Source organism: Ailuropoda melanoleuca, chromosome 3, assembly GCF_002007445.2.
Source record: "Ailuropoda melanoleuca isolate Jingjing chromosome 3, ASM200744v2, whole genome shotgun sequence".
NCBI classification, from domain to species: domain Eukaryota; kingdom Metazoa; phylum Chordata; class Mammalia; order Carnivora; family Ursidae; genus Ailuropoda; species Ailuropoda melanoleuca.
The window spans coordinates 122,420,447-122,442,664 of record NC_048220.1 but is presented as its reverse complement, the minus strand read 5'-3'; the positions used below and the strand labels follow the sequence as shown (position 1 = coordinate 122,442,664).

General features: G+C 43.6%; 2 pseudogenes; one reads left to right on the top strand and one right to left on the bottom strand.

Annotated features, from left to right (window-relative positions):
* Positions 1-9,039: 9,039 nt before the first annotated feature.
* LOC109489740 lies at positions 9,040-9,398 on the top strand (annotated as a pseudogene).
* A 1,088-nt stretch (positions 9,399-10,486) lies between these two features.
* Positions 10,487-10,776, bottom strand: LOC109489741 (annotated as a pseudogene).
* Positions 10,777-22,218: the final 11,442 nt, after the last annotated feature.

Genomic DNA, 22,218 nt, shown 5'->3' with positions numbered 1-22,218 from the left:
ATCTTTGGGTTCAAAATGAGTCTCTTGTAGACAGCAAATGGATGGGTCATGTCTTTTTATCCAATCTGCAACCCTGTGGCGTTTTATGGGAGCATTCAAGCACCATTCACATTGAGACTGAATACTAAGAGATAGAATTTTAATGATGCCATGTTGCCAATAAAGTCTTTGTTTGTATCGGTTGTGACTTTCTGTTCTGTATCACTCTTGGGGCCTTTTTACCTTTATAGAACCCCCCTTAATATCTCCTGTAGGGCTGGTTTCGTGGTTACGAAATTGGTTAATGATTGGCGATTTTGGAACGTCTTTATTTCTCCATCAATTCTGAATGACAGCTTTGCTGGATAAAGGATCCTTGGCTGCATGTTTTTCTCTGAAAGAACTTTAAAAATGCCCCCCCCAACACTTTCTCTCATTCCATGTCTGCGTTGACAGGTCTGACGTAATTCTGATCCTTTGCCTTGGTACGTGAGAAATTTCTTTGCCCTGGCTGCTTTCAATACTGTATCCTTGGATCTAATATTTGCGAATTGCACTATGACATGCCGTGGCGTAGGTTTGTCCTGGTTGAGCTTGGATGGGGTCCTCTCTGCCTCTTGGACACGAATGCTTGTTTCCCTTGCTAGATTAGGGAAGTTTTCAGCTACAATTTGTTCAAATATCTCTTCTAGACCTCTGTTTTTCTCCACCCCTTCAGGGATGCCGATGATTCTGACATTGGATCGTTTCATAGAGTCAGTAATCTCCCGTAATCTACATTCGTGGGCGTGGATTTTTTTAAGACCAGCTTCTATTTTCGTTTTTTCTTCTACTAACCCATCCTCCAATTCGCTAACGCGTTCCTCTGCCTCGGTGACCCTGGCCGTCAGAGCCTCTAGTTTTGACTGTATTTGGCCCACTGAGTTTTTAATTTCTNGATTTTTAATTCCTGCCAGATTCGCTCTCATTTCCGCCCTTAGAGATTCTATATTCTCATTGACATTTTCATTAATACTTTTTTCAAGTCTACACATCATCTTGACCATTGTTACTCTGAATTCCATTTCTGATAATTTGGTTANGTATTAATTCTGTGGCCGAGGCCAATTCTGTGGCAGAGGCCACAGACTCATTATCTTTTCTTTGCTGGGGGGGACTTCTCCTTCTCGTCATTCTGATGAAGAGAGATTGCAGGGTTGTCCAGAGCCCAAGTGTTGACTGGGACCCAGGCCGTGCGCCCTTGTTTTATAGAGATCTTAGGGATGTGGGCTTCTTCCTTAAAGAGTTTATTTATTTATTTGAGAGAGAGAGAGACAGTCAGCAAGAAAGGGAGCACAATCAGGGGAGTGGGAGAGGAAGAAGCAGGCTCCCAGTGGAGGAGCCCGATGAGGGACTCCTTTCCAGAACGCCGTNTAGGGATTCTATATTCTCAGCAACGCTTTCTCTGATGCTTTTTTCAAGTTTACTCATCATCTTGACCATTGTTGCTCTGAATTCCATTTCTGATAATTGGGATACATCCATATGTATTAATTCTGTGGCCGAGGCCAATTCTGTGGCAGAGGCCACAGACTCATTATCTTTTCTTTGCTGGGGGGGACTTCTCCTTCTCGTCATTCTGATGAAGAGAGATTGCAGGGTTGTCCAGAGCCCAAGTGTTGACTGGGACCCAGGCCGTGCGCCCTTGTTTTATAGAGATCTTAGGGATGTGGGCTTCTTCCTTAAAGAGTTTATTTATTTATTTGAGAGAGAGAGAGACAGTCAGCAAGAAAGGGAACCCAAGCAGAGGAGTGGGAGAGGAAGAAGCAGGTTCCCGGTGGAGAAGCCCGATGAAGGACTCCTTACGGAGCGTTGTGATCACACCCTAATCCGAAGACAGGTGCTTGGTGACTGCGCCACTCAGGCGCTCCGGGTTGTGGGCTTCTTGATTTTTCAGCCTGCCTTCTGGGGGAGGGGCCTGCCTGCAGGTACTCAGAAAACCCTGTTTGGGTAGGGTCTCCGCGTCCCCTGCGAGGGGGGATGGGGATGGGCACGCTGTGAGCTGGTATTTCCAGGCTTTTGTTCTCTGGCGGCTTTCCCTGGCGGTTTGCTATGCCTCTTCTGAGAGAGCAGCAGTGGCCGAATCTCAGCCTCTGTCTCAGAACAGAGGGATTGCGGACCGTTCTCCACTGATGTTCTGGCCACTTTCATTCTTTTTCTGTTGGTGCTGCTCAACCCTGCAGCATCCAGGGATGCGCGCCCCACACCTGGCGTCCCAGCCCTCACTTCCAGGGCCGGCGTGTCTCTGTCCTTTGTGTTTCTAACACCGCCAGCTGCCCCCGCGTGTGCTCCCGGAGCCCCCTGTCTCAGTCTGAATCCAGTGAGCACACCGGAGCTCTGTTTCAGTCTGGTGGCGTGCGTCCCCCGCTCAGCTCACGGTCCCAGTCTGTTTTCTCGCAGGTGCCGGTCGGTCTGCGAGTCTGCCTGCTCCCCGCGCAGGTGGCTACCGCTTCCCGGCGCCCGAAGGTGGCGGCTCCCTCCCCCTTCCGTTTATCTTCCAATATCTGTGCGCGGTTTCACGGCTCCCCGGTTCGTACCTCAATACTCAGCACTGGAGATGTTTTTGTAGAGATCCAGATGTATCTTCCTGCGTCTCAGGCTGATTCCGTGGATGTTCAGGCTGGTCTGGTACCTATACAACTCGGCTCAGGGGACCAGCTGAAAAAGGGGTTCCCTACTCCTCCGCCATCTTAACTCCAGGCCTATAATGGAGTTTTATAGACAATAAAATAATCTAGTGAATGACATCCCATCACCCATCCCTCTTCTATTAGAAACAGTCATTAGTTTTAGCCCACACTCAAGAGGAGGGGATTATAAAATGCAAGAATACCAGAAGGCAGGGATCATTGGGTCTGCCCACCACAGCACTATTGAATCCTTTCTGCAGGACATAGGGTGTGAATGAACAAATTAATGAGCAAAACTGAATCTATCTTTCAGTATTTTGTATTGTCTTATTTCTGTATTCATAACTCCCCAGAAAAACATGTGTATGAGTTATTTATCACGGTGTCACAAACCGTAGCCTCAAAATAGTGGCTTAAAACAGCAACTATTGGGGGGCACCTGGCGACTCAGTCAGTAGAGCATGCAACTCTTGGTCTCAGGATCGTGAGTTCAAGCCCTGCATTGGGCGTGGAGCCTACTTAAAATAAAAAATAAAAAAAAAGAACACACAGCAACTTATTTGCTCATTATTCTGTGGTTCATCTATTGAACTGGGCTTAGCAGGGCTGTTCTGCTGATCTCCAATGGGGTTACTTACATGGCTATAGTTAAACTGCAGCTTGACTTGAACTAGTTAGTTGATTTAACATGGCCCCACTCACATATGTAAGAATCGTGCTGGCTGTAAGCCAGTCCACATGTCTCCCACAGGCCCAGTCTCCTTTGCACAGTGTCAGAATTCTAAGAGTAAGAGAAGCTGCAAAGCTCCGAAATCGTATATTATTACTTCTGCCACATTTTATTGGTCAAGTAAGGTCCCAAGGCTAGCCCAGATGCAATGGGTGGGGAAATAGACCCCACCTCTTTCCCATTCTAGAAATGTGCAAAGTTCAAATCTAAGAACTCTTCAAGATTTACCTAACAACTGTTCCAAAATATCCACCTTTGTATACAAGAGCATTTCCTAACTGGTTAAGTTTTAATGGCATTTAATGTTTATTACTGTTAAAGTATAGTTGTTAATTGATCTTTGCTTATATAAAAGAAGCTATCATCTCTGGATGTCTTTACATGTTAGTCTTAAGTATTGCTAGGTCTATTTATTTATTTATTTATTTTTGAAGATTTTATTTCTTTGACAGAGAGAGAGAGAGCACAAGCAGGGGAGTGGCAGAGGGAGAGGGAGTAGCAGGCCCCTGCTGAGCATGACGAGAGCTGAAGGCAGATGCTTATCTGACTGAGCCACCCAGGTGCCCCTAATAAGTATTAGTCTTAAATATTGCTAACTGCTTTTCTTTTCCTTTCAACTCTTTATTTTGATAAAGATTTCAAAGCACTTAGTAAATGGACCATAAAAGTACCAGAGAACACTGTGAGGGGTTCTTTTGTGACCTTAGAGAGGAGAAGCCTTTCTTACCATCACCCAAAATCTACAGACTAGCCTATTTGTCTATTCTGTGGGGGTGTGGATTCTTCTTTTTCCTTCTCCATGTGCAAATGTAGTCCATCTGTTCACTTACAACCACCTCTGCTTACTTTGCCCCAGTGCCAGTCCAAACGTCGCCCCACCACCCGCCACTATATTTCACTTAGCTTTATTTCTATAAATGTTCATCATAATCTTAATAATGACTATACCTACTTTAATTCAAAATCCCAGTAAACTTTTACCTTACACTTAATAAGTGAGATAGTGGGACACAATTCTCTATTTCCTTCTTCATGAAAGATAAGTTTAGAGAAGTCAAAATGTAAATAAGTAATACATAATCCTAAATTTGACATTGAAATTGGGTTGAATTTTTTTTTTTTTGAAGAGTTGCATGATTGGTTAGGTTTTTTAAAAATTGTTGCTTTTTTTTCACTTGCATTGAAGTTAAGTGTTGTGGTGGGTTTTGGAAAATTCGTAATCAACCAAACTATAGAAGATCTGAATGAGGGAGATCTGTTAAGATCAGTTTCTTGGGCCTCACATTTGCCTCACTGATTTTGTATTCTACTTCAGATCCAGTATCAACTCTGCTATCTCTCAAAACCAAGGTGTGGCCAATAAATGGCCTTCATCTGCCCCTAATCAAGAGATAGAGTCTATACCCCCTTCTCTTGAACATGAATAGGCTTGAGACTCTCTCAACCAATAGAATATGGTAGAATTTACCTTATGTAACTTCTGAGAGTAGGTCATTAAAATATCATGCACATCTGCTTTGTTCTCTCGGGATGACTGCTCTTGGAATCCAGCGGCCATACTTTGAGGAAACCCAAGCATCCTGTAGAGAGACCCACCTAGAAAGGAACTGAGGCCCCCGGCCCACAACCCTGGCTGAGCTCTCAGTTAAGTGAGCCCCACTATGCCAGCCATGTGAGTGAGCCATCTTGAAAGTTAATCCTTCATTGTTCCAGTTGAGTTGTCCCAGCTGATGATATGGGGAGCAGAGATGAGCCATCAATTCACGAGAAATAGATAACTGAAACACAGATTAAGAAGAATTTCCTTGGCTCACTCTTCTCTAAAGCAGAGTTGATTCTATCTTTAGAGTCAAAGGACTCCCCTCTTCTTGAGGTAAAACCACCAAGCCAGTAATCAAGAGGAATTGTTAACTGCCAACAGAACTCCGAACCTTTCATCAGCTTCCTTGTCCAAATAAGTAATTTAGTGAAAGCTGACTCTGCACTCATTTTATATGCTGGAGAATTTAAATAGGAGGGGTTAAGCCACAGTGGACCCAAGAGTCAGGAGAGCCTGACTAAGAAAAATAATCAAGTTAATGCAGCAGTCAAGAAGACAATAAAGTAGATATGCCCTTGAGAGCTCTAATGATGAGGGTAGGACCAAAAAAAAGTCAAGCCAGTCAAGTGATCTGAGCATGAATTTGAGAATTGTCACATAAATCATCTCTCTTGTTTTTAGCTCTTGACGGGGGATGGTGGGATGAGGTCAGATGCCAAAGAATTCTGCACACAAGGGGTTCAACATACATTATGAATTTAGTACTTCTTGCTTTCAGGAAAGATTGAATGCATCAAGTGATCTTTTGAAAATTACACAAGTGAGGGGCACCTGGATGGCTCAGTCGGTTGAGTGTCTGACTGTTGATTTCAGCTCAGGCCATGATCTCAGGGTTGAGACTGAGCCCCTTGTCATGCTCCTTGCTCAGTGGAGAGTCTGCTTGAAGATTCTCTCTCTCCTTTACCCTCTGCCCCTCCCCACCCTCAAATAAAGTAATAGACCTTTTTTTTTTTTTAAAGATTTTATTTATTTATTTGACAGAGATAGAGACAGCCAGCGAGAGAGGGAACACAAGCAGGGGGAGTGGGAGAGGAAGAAGCAGGCTCACAGCAGAGGAGCCTGATGTGGGGCTCGATCCCATCACGCCGGGATCACGCCCTGAGTTGAAGGCAGACGCTTAACCACTGTGCCACCCAGGCGCCCCAGTAATAGATCTTTAACAAAAAAGGAAATTACACAAGTAACATGAACACATTGTTATGATAAAAGATTCAAATAGGAATCAATTCTAGCATGCAAAAGTATAAAAGTCAACTTGCATCCTCATCCCCATTTTTACATCCCTCTAAATTAGCCAGGACTGTAGTTTGGTGGCCATGCTTCTTGCCCCCATTCTATGCATTTACATGTAACACATATATATACATTATACAGATTTTTAATATAAAAGGGTCATGCTATGTGCATTGTTTCACAAGTTGTGTTTTCCTCTTAATAGTATGTCTTGGAGGGGCACCTGGGTGGCTCAGTCATTTAAGCATCTGCCTTCAACTCAGTTCGTGATCCCATGCTCCTGGGATCGAGGCCGTGTAGGGCTCTCTGCTCAGTGGCGAGCCTGCTTCTCCCTCTCCCTCTGCCCCTCCTCCAGCTTGTACTCTCTTTCACTCACTCTGTCTCTCAAATAAATAAATAAAAAATCTTAAAAAAAAAAAGTATGTCCTGGGAATCTCCCCATATCAGTGTATTTACCTCTATCTCATGCTTTTTAGTAGTTGCAGGGTATTTCACAGTGTGGGCAAATAATTCACTAGCTCAGTTCTGCGATGATGGATATTTATTCCTAAATGTTCACTGTACCAACAGTGCAATAAACCTCCTTGTACAAACATCTGTGTGCAACTTCAGGAAGATAGATTCCACGCCCTAAGCTCATGTCCCTCATTTCCCCCTGACACAACACTCACATAATCTCTGATGTCCCTTTTTTTCTGTGCCTTTCAGAACCGTTTCTTCAGTGACTTCTCCCCAGGCGCTGGAGGAAACAGAAGACTCCAGTGGCAGGAGAATTAAGCTACAGAAGCTGAAGTCAACTAAGACCTAAAATTTGACATGAGTATCTAGTTTCATTCTCCCAAAAGTTTCTTTTTTTTTTTAATTTTATTTATTTATTTATTTATTTATTTGAGAGAGAGAGTGAGAGAGCACACGAGTGCACGACCCGGGGGGAGGGGCAGAGGGAGCAGGAGAAGCAGACTCCCCACTGATCCCCACTGAGCAGGGAGCCCGACGATGGGGGACTCCGGGGTGGGGGGGGGCGCTCAATCCCAGGACCTGGACATTCTGACCTGAGCCAAAGGCAGATGCTTAACCGACTGACCCACCCAGGTATCCCTCCCAAAAAGTTTCTTAATAAAGATGGCCTTGAAATATGTTTACCTTTCTTGTTACCTCTACTATTTTTAGTTTTTTGGGCAAAGTTAATACTTGATTATAAATACATGCTTTTAAAATAAAAGAAAGGAAGCCTTGTAACGTGACCTAGAATGTTTCAACTAAAATTAGCCATCTTCTCCCACTGTAGATCCCCACCTGAGGGTGAATGACATATCCGCTTCGAAGCAGCATTAACTTCTTTGCTCCACCGGCCTCTTCTTGGGCAGATACACCTGCCTCGCATGTTAGCTGCACTAGCCGGTGCCTCATAATCTTCAAACCTTAATGTCTTTTCCAAACATCATTTAGCCAAGTCTACGTCCTAGCTATAGCCAACCCTGTGGTCTGTGCTACCAGTTTTACTTTTACTTATTTGTCTCAATAAGGATTGGGGGCTGGGAAGGAAAATGAATAGGTTAGGCATGCCTCTTACAAAGGCCAGACCAGTGGGAGGTTTCAAAGGCAAAACTGAATACAATCAATCTGTACATTAGAGTATTCCCTCTACTTTGGTGTATATTTGAAAGTTCCCATAACATAAAGTTTTAAAATTGTGGCAATAGGGGCGCCTGGGTGGCACAGCGGTTAAGCGTCTGCCTTCGGCTCAGGGCATGATCCCGGCGTTACGGGATCGAGCCCCCACATCAGGCTCCTCTGCTGTGAGCCTGCTTCTTCCTCTCCCACTCCCCCTGCTTGTGTTCCCTCTCTCGCTGGCTGTCTCTATCTCTGTCAAATAAATAAATAAAATCTTTAAAAAAAATAAAAAATAAATAAAAATTAAAAATTTTTTAAAAATTGTGGCAATAAATAAATTAATATAATAAATCCTTTTTGGATGGGCCTTACATTGCTGAATTGTATTCCACCTGTCAGGTTAGTAAAGCCATGGCATTTCCTACATCTATGTCAAAGATTACCTACCGGCACTGTGTGCAGTGGGCCTGTGGACCTGTCTCTTGCTTCAACAGTGTGTGGCTGGAACAGACCCAGGGATATGCCTTCTTCTAGCCTCCAGCCTCCCTCCAACCTCTTTTCCAGTTGCAACTTTCAGAACTATCTTCTTGGCCATCTTCTGCCTTCAGACCAGCCAACCCTGTAGGTTGAACTTAGCTCCTTACTGTCGGTCAACCACGAGCTTCCAGATTTACCAGAATGATTCCACCAAGGTTGTGGGACTTCACAGTGCCTGGATAGACAAAATCTGACTTGTAGATGCCTCCCTGGATGAGACTAATTGAAAAGCAAAGGAGGAGTGCCCAGAACACTGGGCCTCCTTTGAAGTTTCTTGGCTGAAGATAGCTGGATTCTTACCACAGCTCAAGGTTCTCATCTAGGGAGTTAATGTTTAAATTAAAAACAAAAAACCAAAAAAACAGGCACCTGTGGTAGTCACGTACTTCATGGACTCCTTGCCTCCTCGCCCTTATCACACACTGCCCCATATATTATTATCCCGACCATTAAAGTTACCTTCTCCTCTTTGCTTTGCACTTGGGCCTAACGTACTGCTAAGACCCCAATAAAAGTGGAGACAAAGCTTGACTCAGGGCCTTTCGCCACTGGAGACTCTGGTCCCCGGGCCTCTCCTTTCTCCTAAGGTGTCTGGAATAATCTTTCATTTGCCATCTTGGGGTTTGCTCGCCAAACCCGACACAAGATGTGGTCCGCCGTCAACCCCCCTGGCCAACATGCATCTGGGAGCCTCCTACACCTACCACTTTCTGGGCTTCCGTTCCCACCGCCAGTCTGTGGCCCTGGAGGGAGCTCGCCACTTCTCTCACAGGTTGGCTGATAAGCACGAAGGTGCTGAGCACGTCCCGAAAGGCAAACCCAGTGCGGCAGCTACGACCTCTCCCAGGGCTTGCCGAAGCCGTCCCAAGATGAGTGGGGTAAAACCCGGGCCACCACGGTAGCCACCACGGGTCCAGAGGAGAACCTGCAGCGGGCCCTGCGTTCAGCCCGAGCACACCCTCATCTCTGCGACTTCCTGGAGAACCTCTTCTTAGACGAGGAGGTGACAATCCTCAAGTACATGGTAACAATCTGACTCCCTTCGGCAGGCTGGGTGGGGAGAGTGTGTCTTGGAAAGGCTCACCCCCAAGTGCAACGAGGAGCCTCCTGAGCCCGGCAGCTCTTGAGCGCCCCCTGTAGCAATAAGTTAGAACTTCTGCCCACGCCTCTCCCTGCAGCCGTTAGGTAGCTTTTTTAAAAGATCTTGTTTATTTGAGAGAGAGAGAGAGGGAGAGAGAGAGAGAACGCGCACAAGGGGAGCGGCAGAGGGAGAAGCAGGCTCCCTGATCAGTAGGCAGCCCGACATGGGGCTCGATCCCAGGACCCTGAGATCATGACCTGAGCCGAAGTCAGACACATAACCGACTGAGCCACGCAGGTGCCCCGCCACTAGGTAGCTTTTCAACCCACCTGGAGCTGTCTCCCAAGCTGTGGGCCGAGTGGAAGCAATAAAGCTTTCTGTAGGGCATGTGAACTAACTCGAATTTAGATAAAACCTTAAAAGAAAAAAAAAGCTTTCCGCAGGGGAGAAAAACAAAAAACAAAAAGAAAAACAAAAGAACGAAGATCACCGGCCATTCTAAAACACGTTTCCACCTGTGACCATAACTCCTGAGGGCTGGGACAGTCTCATTCCTGTTACCACAGGAATCCCTGCCTTGTTTGTGCCAGAAAGCTTCCTCTTCAATGGTGTTCTGTTGGCTTGTTTATTGACAGGCAGCTTTCAAATTGTCTAGCTTCAAAAATATAGGAGTTTTGTTAGTTTGTTCAAGATAGAAAAATAAGCCTGTACGGGTTATTGAAATATGAACCAAAATTCAAATCTCCAAACAGGTGTTCTGTTTGTAATTAGGATTGAGAAACAAGAGATTGACTTACCAGTGCATTGGCTGATGAGATTTAGTGGCTGAACAAAGGAGCAGAATTACCAGTGTGGGGTCTGGCCACCGTGCTTCGCGTTTCAGCAGAAGGAAAGGAAATGAGACTGACAAGGTGATGTTCTGTAAACAGGGAGGTTACACCATCTTCCATTTCGTTGGGTTTTTGTTGTTGTTGTTTATGGCCAACAAATCTTATTCTTATAAGAGAATTATGAAGCCTCTAAGATACTTCTAGGTATTATTTTCAGTGATGCTCCTTATCTTTCTTTCAGGTAATATTCAGCCCCTACAGTTACCTCAAATGCAGCACATCTCCCACTGAATTCTTTAAACAATGCACCAACAAAGGAAATGTTGTTTGCAAAGCCATCCATGCACCTCCAAGCCTCATTGCGGCGCCCTTGGATGCCATAGCCCTCATGCAGACGGCTTCCCCCAGGCAGTCTCTAATGGTGTCCCTTCTATCATCCATTGTTTATAATCTGGAGGTTCCATTTTGCTATGACCACGTTCATGTCCATGTCCATGGGCCATGTCTGACAGCAAACTGACCTCCTAGGCATCTCAATATTCAGCTCTCCAGCCTTGGCCACCATCTTCCATTTCTGAAACCTATTACCGTGGTCGACTCACCTGCCTGTCTTCCATTAAGCAAGAACTGAGGGACATGCCCATACACTCCCAAATTAGCCCTCTTGTTACTCCCCCACCCCAGATAAATTACTTCCACGTATCTCAGTTAAGTGTGTGTGTGTTTGTGTGTGTGTGTTTAGGATAAAAAAATTCAAACCAAGCCCATGATTACAACTATGTGTGTTATTATTATTAAACTATGTTTTTAATAATTCCAAATGTAAAGAAAAGTTGCAGGATGCCTGGGTGGCTCATTAGGTTAAGCGTCTGACATTGGCTCAGGTCATGATCCCGGAGTCCTGGGATCAAGCCCTGCATCAGGCTTCTTGCTCAGCGGGGAGCCTGCTTCTCCCTCTGCCTGTTGCTCCCTCTGCTTGTGCTCTGTCTCTCTCTGACAAATAAATTAATTAATTTAAAAAAAAAGTTGCCAAAGTTACAGAGAACTCCCATACTGCCTTATCCAGAATAATCATTTGTTTCTGATTTCATCACATTTATTTTCTTTTTCTCCCTCTGTAATTATTTATTTTCTCTGAACCTCATTGAGTTTATGTAGCTCATGCCTTTGTTATACTCTTAATAGTTCCTTGTTTAGTTCTTAAGAACAAGTATATTTTCCTACATAATCGCAACACAGTTTCAAATCATGAAACTTAAACTTGATACATACTTTTTTCTACTCTGAAATCCATATTCCCATTTTGTCAATTATACCAATAAATTCTTTATAGCACTGTCCCCCTCTAGTACAAGCTTTAGCCAAAGATCACATATGCATTAAATTGTCATGTTTCTTTAATATTCTTCAATCTGGGACGGTTCTTTAGTATTTCTTTGTGTTTCATGTGATTGATGTGTTTAAAGAACATAAGCCAGTTGTTTTATAGAATGTTCTCCAGTTGGGCTTGCTAGTGTCTTCTCATGACTTGCTTCAGGTCACAGGTCCCCTGCCAGAATGGCACAAAAGTGATGTTTTTTTCTTCTCTGAGTATCAGATCTGGAAGCACACCATGTCGATCTGCACCCTGTTGGTTAATTTTGTTTTGTTTTGTTTTTAATTTTTTCCATTTTTTAAATTAAATTCAATTAATCAATATATAATATATTATTGGTTTCAGAGGCCTGTTGGTTAATTTTGATCAATGGATCCAGATGTCGTCGTTTTCCACTGTAGAGTTACTATTTTTCGCATGCAACTAATGAGCGATTTATGGAGACACAGTTCAGAATTGAGTAAATAACCTCTTCCTCATCAAACATTTCCCCCCTAGATTTAGCAATCATTGTTATTTCTTGCCCAAACGGTTCTTCACTATGAGGGTTGCAAAATGGTGATCTTTCAACAGTATCCCTCCTTCCATACTTATCAATCTATATTTCACTGTTAGGGAGGACCCTCCCTTGCTCAGCCCCATTTATTCAGTTATCTATCATCAGCATGAATTAATGGATTCCTATTTTATTCAATGAGTTCTGATCCTTTACTGTCCTGGTTTATCTTTAGCTCAAAAATTGTCCCAGACTTAGCCACTGGGCTGTCCTTGATAACAGCTCTATGTCCTTTCAATGAGTTCCTATCTCTCTTTTTCGTTTGTTTTTCATTTCCATACTTTCTGTTATATCAAAATGTTCCCATGTTCTTGGCTCATCTTGTGCTTTCTCAGCAGTTTCTCCTAGGAACCCTGATTCTTTTCAGAGAGAAACTGGGGGCACCTGACTGGCTCAGTCAATACAGCAAGCAACTCCAGATCTTGGGGTTGTGAGTTCAAGACCCATGTTGGGATAGAGCTTACTTGAAAAAAAATGACATCATATTTAGAAAGATACGGGCACTAGGTATATCTTTTGCATTTTAAATGAAAAACTTGACCTCCAATGACATTGCTCATGATTTAATTGTGGGTATTCTGTTAGGTTATTTAGGATTATATTTTTTATTTCTACCTGTTGTTACAAAATAATATAGAAATACTTTTCGCTATGTCTTCCAAAAATAAAAACAATATATGCTGTGAAAAATTCAGGAAATGTCTAAAAGTTCAGAACATGTTTAAAAATCTCCTGTCAGGACACAACTAGAAATGTATTAAAGCTTTGTTAAGAGGTTAAAATAATGACCCACCATTCTACTCCTAAGATTAACCACCATCAAGATATTAATGATAATTATCACTAGATAATCATATTTCACAGTATAAATATCCAAAAGTGTTTCATCAGAATACAATTATTGGATAATTCCTGTGTGTGTGCGTGTGTGTGTATTTCTTCAGAATAAAGCCCTAGATTAAGATTGCTGGATTAAAAATGTATGCATATTTATAAGCAAAGAAAATGTACCCAACATTTTAGTCATCAGAGAAATGCAAATTAAAACTGCAGTGAGAGGGCCACCTGGGTGGTGCAGCTGCCTGAGCGCCCGGCTCTTGGTTTTGGCTCAGGTCATGATCTCAGGGTCATGGGATCGAGCCCCACATTGGACTCCATGCTTGGCTCAGAGTCTGCCTAAGGATTTTCTCTTTTACTCCCTCTGCCCCTCCTCCCCTAAAATAAATAAATCTTAAAAAAAAAAAACCACATTGAGATACTTACAATTACTAAAATGCATAAAAACATTTAAACTGACAATACCTGGCTGTTGGCAAGGATATAGAGCAACTGGAACTCTATAAACTGCTTATAGAAGCGTAAACTATAGCAACGACTTCGGAAAACTAGCATTATCTACTACAGCTGGACAATCTTTAAGGCTGTGCCTTTGGTGTCACATTTAAAAAAGTGTTTCCCATCCCATAATTATAAAAAACATTCATCTACAATTTTTTCTTGCTTTTTTATGTTTTTACTTCTTACACTCAATCCTTAATCGGTATTGGCTATAAGTATAAGGTAAGAATCTCCATTTTATTTATTTTTTTGCAAAGGTTAGACTGTTGCTCTAACTGTATTTACCAAACTTTTTTTTTTTTTTTTTGAGAGAGAGAGAGAGAGCACGCACCAAGATGGGGGAGCAGCAGAGGGAAAGAGAGAGAATCTCAAGCAGACTCCCCACTGAGCCTGGAGCCTGATGCAAGGCTCCATATCTCACGGCCCTGAGATCATGACCTGAGCTGAAATCAAGAGTCGGGTGCTTAACCAACTGAGCCGAACTAGACTCTTAAACTTTATTCTTTTTCATTTACCTGTCTCTTCTGTTTTGATTTCTTATTTTTTCTGATATTTTGTGTTCTGATATGGTAACTATATCATATGCCTTATTATCTGCGGGGGAAATCTTCATCTTTTTTCTTTCTCCAAAATGTTCCTCATGTGTCTATGTTTTAGTCATGCCAGACCTCCAACAGGGAGGTCAGTGCCTAACCCCAGCAGGTACATTCAGTGTGGGTTAATTGGATGAATGAAGAGCTACTTTGAGCTCTCAAATTATCCCCTCTTAATAATAGTCTACATACCCTGTCTCCAATAGAGCTCCTCTGCTTTAAGTATTGTAAAATCTTAGGGCATGTAGAAAGTGAAGGCAAACATAAAAATTGTCCTTCATTCAAGTATGTAAAATAATTCTGCTACTATGAGTAAAAATGAAATATCTAGTGTCCTAAGTAAAATTGGAAGAACTAATTTTTTAAAAGATTTTATTTATTTATTTGACACAGAGAGAGAGATTGAGAGCACAAGCAGGGGGAGTGACAGGGAGAGGGAGAAGCAGGCTCCCCGCTGAGCAGGGACCCAATGCAGGGTTTGATCCCAGGATCCTGGGATCATGACCTGAGCCAAAGGCAGACACTTAACTAACTGAGCCACCCAGGCGCCCCAAGAATTAATTTATTTGAACAATTTTTTTTAAAGTAAACTCTGTGCCCAATGTGGGGCTTGAACTGACAACCCCAAGATCAAGAATCACATGCTCCACTGACTAAGACAGCCAGGCACTCCAAGAGTTAATTTTTCTTAGCAGGTACTTGATTTTGCCCTCAAAGGAGCAGCTACACTTAAGACCCATACTTTTTGTTTTATTTCATGAATGCAGTGCGAATTCAAGAGAGATGGTTGCAGGAGATGAGATCAGTTCCTGGATGAAAATGTGTGTTTAGAAATGTTGCTGATATTTCAGGGAAATCTCCACTGACTGAGCCTTGAACCAAATCCATGTGTGATGCAAATAGGCAAGGCCCAGTGAAGAGATGCTAATCTGAATTATTTAACCTCTTCTGTAATGAAAATTTCATGGTGTAATTTTATGTTTTTTTCTAAAACATATTTCAACTTGTATGACTAAGTAAAGCCAGCCAGTTTATTATATAGGATACAGATTTAGGTATGCAAAGACATAAACTTGTCTACAATTGGACTTAATTTCTATCTAAAGCCTTCATTCTGTCTTTGTCTGAAAACTTAATCTTTGTTAATTTGGGCTGAACTGTCCATTCAGGATGTTCTCAGTTGATTTGGGGGTTTCCCACTTCTTCCCAGAGTTGTATCCAGGCTCCAGGGAAGATCATCTTAAAGTCTATCAAGATGTGGTCACAGGATAGGAGGCGGCTCTATCCTGGTCTTTGCAGCCTGCTTACAACACCCCTTGGATCCCAGGACCCTCTTTCTTAGCTCTTCAGATCATTCTTGATGGCATGTGTCTTAGTCTCTTCACACTATAGTAACAGAGAAATTTATAAACAACAGAAATTCATTTCTCACAGATCTGGAGGCTGGGAAATCCAAGATTAAGTCACCAGCAGATTCGGTGTCTGGTGAGAGCCTGCTTCCTGGTTCCTGGTTCAGTCTTCCTGCAGTGTCCTCACATGGTGGGTGGGGTGAGAGATTTCTCTGGGGTCTCTTTTATAAAGGCACTAATCTCACTCATGAGTGCTCCACCTTTATGACCTAATCACCTCCCAAAGATCCCTACCTCCTCCTACCATCACAGTGGGGAGTAGGATTTCACATAGGAATCTGGCCAACCGTTCAGTCTCTAGCGGCATGAAAAATATGTTGCTCTTCTTCCCTGCCACCCTGGGCTACCTCAGGCCTCTCTTCCCACATGGCCCACCCAACCATCTACTCTACCACCCCCTTGATGGTGCTTGGAGAGTTCTTTGAAACACGCCTGTTCCCAGAGCTACAAATGGGAGTGAGACACTGATCTCCTTTACTCTGGTTCCCCAAATCAGTGTTGTGGCTTGTGGGGTCCTAACATTCCTCTGCACACATTCAGGGAACTCAAGGGAGAGGGGGAGGGATAGGGAGGAAGGTGCTACATGCCATTCCTTGCTCTCCAGAGACTCTTCCTCCTCACCAAAGGATCTTTAGTCAAGAGAGGCTGGGGAGGGGGGTCTGGGGAAGGGGCAGCAGGTGCCATGTCTGGCCATGAAGATGGCAAGAAGCAGTCTCCAAAGCAGCCCAAGAAGGCCAAGGAGACTGACGAGGAAGGTGAGGCATTCAAGCAGAAACAGAAAGAGGAACAAAAGAAGCTCAAGGAGCTAAAAGCAAAGGCCACAGGGAAGGACCCCTGGTTATAGGTGGAATTAGGAAATCTGGCAACAAGGAAGGTGTTCCTTGTGCCTGAGGGCATGGTGATCCTTAATTCCACTCCTGTGTAAACATCTGGACTCCCTGTCATAACATCTGTTGCCACCTGTAGCTAAAGTGAAATGTTGTCTTAGATCCTGCTGTACATTTAAGTATAAACTTTTGTAGGGGCACCTGGGTGGCTCAGTCCATTGAGCATCCGATTCTTGGTCTCAGCTCAAGTCATGATCTCAGGGTCATGAGATCGAACCCCACACTCAGCAGGGAGTCTGCTTAAGATTCTCTCTCTCTCTCTCCCCCTCTGCTCCTCCCCCAACACTCGCTCTCTCTCTCTTCCCCTCTCTAAAATAAATAAATCTTTTTTTTAAAAAAAAGAATAAACTTTTGTAAAAAAAAAAAGCAATCAATCATAAAAAAAGACGTTAGGGAGGGTGTGTGCGAGTGTGCGCTCCTCTATGATGGTGTAGGAATAACAAGCTTTGAACAGGGAAAAAAACATACCCATTAACTGTTTGAAATACTAGCCACCATGTTTTCTCCAACAGTTTGAATCATACAAAGCATGGCTTATGTTCTGTGCAAATTGTTGGGTCCTAGTCTCCCAGCCTTTGGAGGGGAGCATTTGCTGCACTAACTTTCACATCATGGTGCAGTGTTTCTGGGGCATATACTGCAAACTGGTTCACTCAACACCCTTTCTGACCTCCTCCTACCACGCAAATACTTATACGGCCCTAACTGTAAGCTACACACTATTTTAATTGCTTTATATTTATTAATATGTGCCATCCTCATAAAATCCCTATGAAGTAGATACCTCTATTATCCCCACTCTCCAGATGGAGACACTGAGGTAAAGAGAGATTAAGTAACTTCCCAGAGTCAGAGAGCTGGTAACTCAGTGGGGCTAGGGTTGAAGCCTATGCAGTCGGGATTCAGAATCTGTGCTGTTGACCACTACACTAGGCCACCACGGATCCAAAATGACTGTGTGGGCTGAAAATGGGGAAAATCCATGTTCCTAAATATTAAGTGATTTACACTCATAAGTATTTTACCTAATTTTAGTGACAAAAAATCAGAATTTGTAATGCACACTCTTTCCCTTAAAAAAGAGCCCTGGGGCGCCTGGGTGGAGCAGTGGGTGGAGCGTCAGACTCTTGGTTTCTGCTCAGGTCATGATCTCATGGGTCCTGGCATGGAGCCCTGCTTCAGGCTCCACGCTCAGTGGGGAGTCCGCTTGAAGATTCTCTCCCTCTGCCCCTCCCCCCACTTACTCTTTCGCTCACACTCTGGCTCTCTAAAATAAACAAATAAATCTTTAAAAAAATAGAGCCCTGGGGCGCCTGGGTGGCACAGCGGTTAAGCGTCTGCCTTGGGCTCAGGGCGTGAGCCCGGCGTTATGGGATCGAGCCCCACATCAGGCTCCTCTGCTGTGAGCCTGCTTCTTCCTCTCCCACTCCCCCTGCTTGTGTTCCCTCTCTCACTGGCTGTCTCTATCTCTGTCAAATAAATAAATAAAATCTTTAAAAAAAATAAAATAAAATAAAAAAATAGAGCCCTGTTTTCAAAAGTATCATGCAAAAATAAAAATATATGACGTTTTTTATTAGGAAATCCTTGGTGATTGTTAATAGGACTATGGCTAAATTCATACCACCAGTTTTATAGTAACAGCTCTATTAAAAAGATATATCAGCTCTTACAAGATCTTTCCCCTTTAAATTTCTCTTTCAGCTTGTGCATCTAGAATGTCTCCAGCTCACCAGTGAGTAGCCTTCATTTCATGAAATGTCTGATGAGTTCTCAACACGAGGTAGCTTCCCGCTGAGAATATTAGTCAAACACTGCTCTGTAACAAATTACCCCCAAATTTAGTTGCTTAGAACAAAAAAAATTTTTGTCATCTCACAGTTCCTGTGGGCCTGGAATCTGGGTATGGCTTTGCTGGGGTCTCTGGCTCAGGGTCTCTTACAAGACTGTAATCAGGGTTTCTGGGGAGACTGTAGTCACTTCAATGTTCACTGGGGGCAGATCTGTTTCCAAACTCATTCATGGTTATTGCCTGGCCTTAGGTCTGTCTGGCTATTGGCGAGACATCAGTTTCTTGCCATGTGGACCTCTCCATTGGACAGCTCACAAAATGGCATCTTGCTTCCCTCACACAAAGGGCTGTAAACATGGGAGAGAGAGAGAGAGAGAGAGAGAGAGAGAGAGGAAAGTCACAGTCTTCTGTAACCTAGTCACTTTTGCCATGCCCTATTTGTTAGAAGTCCCTAGGTTCAGCCCATACTCAAGGAGAACTTAATAAAGACATGACTGCTAGAAGCCATTTTAGTAGTTGCCTGTCACTCTGGGCCACTTTCTTCCTCCTGTCCATTACTGTTTTTACCATCCTGCCCTTATAAGATGGATTAGACCATGTGATGTGGCCAATCAGTCAAGCCGGACCTGATAGTTCATACTTTAAGCATACCCTGCATTCTTCCACTAATACAATGGTGTGCTTCAAAAAAAGATGAATACTAATGGAGGTGGGCTCGGGGGAGCCTTCTTCAGCAATGTTATTGTTAGGATGTGTTCTGGTATTTAGACTCCCAGATCAACAATCTGTAACATTTAGAGGCCTGAAGCGCCCCTCCCTCAGAACGTGCCTATCGCCTCGGCATTACATCCTTGAAAACTCTTTGTTCTACCCGTGCTCCACTGAACGTCAGGGAGTTAGATAAATTATGCAGGAAAAGACTCAAGGTTTCCCAGTCTGTGTTAGGGGCTAGGACATGCAGCTGAATAGAGGGACATTACCACAGGACTGTCAGGCTTGCTGTCCTTCCAAGACTTGGATCTGAACAGTCTTAGGGGCACAAGCTTAGATGTGGGGAGGCCTTATGGAGGATGGGTGGTTTGGGCAGAGGAGAAGAAACGCACTGGACAAGAAAGGTGCTGAAGATGGCATTCTGCTGACCCCTGAGGGAGCTTATCAAGTCGTCACCCCTCCGGGCTGAGTTCATCCTCTCTAAAATGACAGGATTGAAGCAGATAATCTCTACTTTTTATGAGTTAATGACACATAGAAAGAATTTATGATATCTAGTAAAGAATGAGTTTAGCTGTTTGAAAGAGAAAGGGATAGGTCAGTGCTGATTTACTAAGAAGTCACAGAAAACTACAAGACTTAAAAATAACGAATTTTTTTCTGATCTTAGCAAAATTTCATGTTGTTGTGAAGACTGTTGTTTTGTAAATACAGAGTGCCTTTCCTTCTGGAAACAACCACTTATTATTCTTCTCTTCAATACCCCCCCAACACACACACACACCCCATCCACATAACTACCACAGAAGCCACCATGTTAGTGCATCATGACTCTGCCTGTCCGCGAGTGACTGGGCCAGGTGGTTGCTTATCTAAGCAGGGACAATCTCACTCCCAACCTGGAGATTTAGAGCTGGAAACATGTGATGTCTGGTCTTTCTTAAGAATTTCAGGACTAGGGGCGCCTTCGTGGCCCACTTGGTTGAGCTTCCAACTCTTGGTTTCAGCTCAGGTCATGATCTCAGGATAGTGGGATCGAGCCCCGTGTAGGGCTCCATGTTGAGCATGGAGTCTGCTTAAGACTCTCCCTCTCCCCCTGCCCCCACCCCGGAACTCTCTCTCTCAAATAGATAAATAAATCTTAAAAAAAAAAAAAAGAATTTCTGGACTATAGGGGGTGCCTCGTGGCTCATTCAGTAGAGCATGTGACTCTTGATCTTGGTCATGAGTTCGAGCCCTACGTTGGGTATAGAGATCACTTAAATAAAACCTTTTAAAAAAATACTCTAATATTTATACGTAACATCTAATAAATAGATTTCAAATTCCTCTCTTGATAATTACTGTAAGCGAAAAGACACATCGATATAATCCTAGAAAGGTTTCAGAATGGATAAAAGATTTATAATAAAACTGGTAATCAGTTAATATGAAAGCTGCAGTGAGGTATCCAGGTGAAAGCCTAGGCCTGATGAAACTGGTTACCATGAGACTGTTGCCGACTAGGGTCCTTGGGCTCTCCAAGCGATGGAAATTTCCTGGAAGCCAAACTGGAAGTTTCGGTCTGTTTTTTTTTTCAACAAAGGCCTGGAAAAGTTTTTACAGAGACTGAGGTGGGAAAGGAGTGACATCAAAGCACGTAAGGGCGGAAGAGGTACAGGAAGTTGGGAACGCAGGTGCAGCGGACAGAACGTGCTCCTTCACGCATCTTATCTCTCATTAGCATGTTAAATCTCCACTCATGGGCATGATTTTCAGTACTAAAATGAGATAAAAAGTCAGTGAAAGGTCAGTGCTGGGGTCCACCTTGGCGCAGACTGGTTTGGTTTGGTCTCCGCGTCTTTGTAGTTGAGTCTCTCCTTTGGGCAGCATCCGGCTTCCGCATTCCTGAGAGATAGGCTACTCAGGAGGCACAGGGTTTCAGCTACCAAGGAATGCTGGGTTTCACGGTCAGTGTTGTGGGGAACCTAGTCCAGTCATCCCTGCTCTGTCTTTATGCAGCTGAAAACTAAGTGCTGAACAATGTGGTCATACCTTCTGTCCTTGGGTCCTTTCTCAAACTTTTGCTTATCATTGCTTTTATCATGTGGAAGCCAGCATGGACCAGGTCATGGACGGCTTTGTGTAGGGGGTTAAAGATTTGCATCTTCATCCTAAGGCAATGAGAAGGCCTTAGCGAATTGTATCTAAGTAAGGACCTGATCCAACTGACATTTTAGGGAGACTCTGACTGCAGAGTGGGGATCCAGTTGGAGGGAAACATGTGGAAAAATGAAATCAGAGACACTGACAGAGGAGTCCAGGGGTCTGCTCGTGCTGGTTAAGGCCAGGGTGGTGACAGTGGGGATGGAGAGAAGTGGAAGGATTCAGTAGACATGTAGTAGGTAGACTCAACAGGCATTGGGGGTTAATTAGGGTCAGGGAGTAAGGGGAAACAAGACATCTAGAACAGCTCTCAGATTTCTAGTTTGGACAACTGAGTGAATGGTACAGTCATTTTATGAAAACAATTCTGAAGGAGAAGCAAGTTGGTCAGTTTTCAGTCCTTTGTAAACACTCAAATCTTGACAAACGGATCAAAGCAGCAGATAAAGATTTGGAGATAAAGAGACCTTTAGGAGCATCTGGCAGGCTCAGTCAGTTGAGCATTAGACTCTTGATCTTGGGATTGCAGGTTCGAGCCCCACATTGGGTATAGAGATTACTTAAAAATAAAATCTTTTTTAAAAGATTTTATTTATTTGTCAGAGAGAGAGCGAGCAAGAGACCACAAGCAGGGGGAGCAGTAGGCAGAGGAAGAAGCAGACTCCCCTGTGAGCAGGGAGCCCGATGTGGGACTCAATCCCAGGACCCTGGGATCATGACCTGAGCCGAAGGCAGATGCTTAACCGACTGAGCCACCCAGGTGTCCCTTAAAAATAAAATCTTAAAAAAAAAAAAAAAAGATTTGGAGATCTTTGCATATAGGCAGAGGATAAGGATTTGAGGGTCACTTGTGTCCACAAGGTAATTAAATCCACAGGAATAATTATCACCCAGGAAGGGGGTTAAGAGTGAAAAGAGACCTAAGGAGGATAGAGGAAAGAATGTCTGTCAAGGAGACTAAGAAGGAGCAGCCAGAGGGGAAGAAAACTAGGGAAGCATAATAATTTGGAGCCCCTGAGAAGAGTCTATTTCATGAAGGAGGAAATGACCCATAGCACTGACCACTGAGGGAGTCAAGTAAGGTCACTGACAGTTCCTTCCCAATGTCCATTCTTTCCTTATTATTGGCTTGTCTTGCT